Raw genomic sequence first — 309 nt, 5'->3', positions numbered from 1 at the left:
GACAGGTTCGCGGGGACACAGGGGCCGCTGTCAGGGCGAGGACATCAGCCCGGGGTGGCCTGGGGGGTGACGGGTCCCTCGGAGGCATCGCAGAGCCCTCATGGCAGTGACAGACACCCCCCCGAAGGGGTGACAGGGCCCCGGGACCCCCGGCGCTGCCAGGGTCCCCCATGGGGGGGTGACAGCACCCTGGGGGCCCCCAGGACAGTGACAGCCACGCCGGGGGGGTGACAGGACCCTGAGGGGGGTGACCCCCCCCCCCCAGAACCTCCGCGGTGGTGACAGCTCCCCTGGGACCCCCAGGGCCGC

The sequence above is a fragment of the Nothoprocta perdicaria genome, unplaced genomic scaffold (assembly GCF_003342845.1).
Source record: "Nothoprocta perdicaria isolate Ctin4 unplaced genomic scaffold, notPer1 scaffold_218, whole genome shotgun sequence".
In the NCBI taxonomy this organism is placed as follows: Eukaryota; Metazoa; Chordata; class Aves; order Tinamiformes; family Tinamidae; genus Nothoprocta; species Nothoprocta perdicaria.
This window is presented reverse-complemented; position numbering follows the sequence as displayed.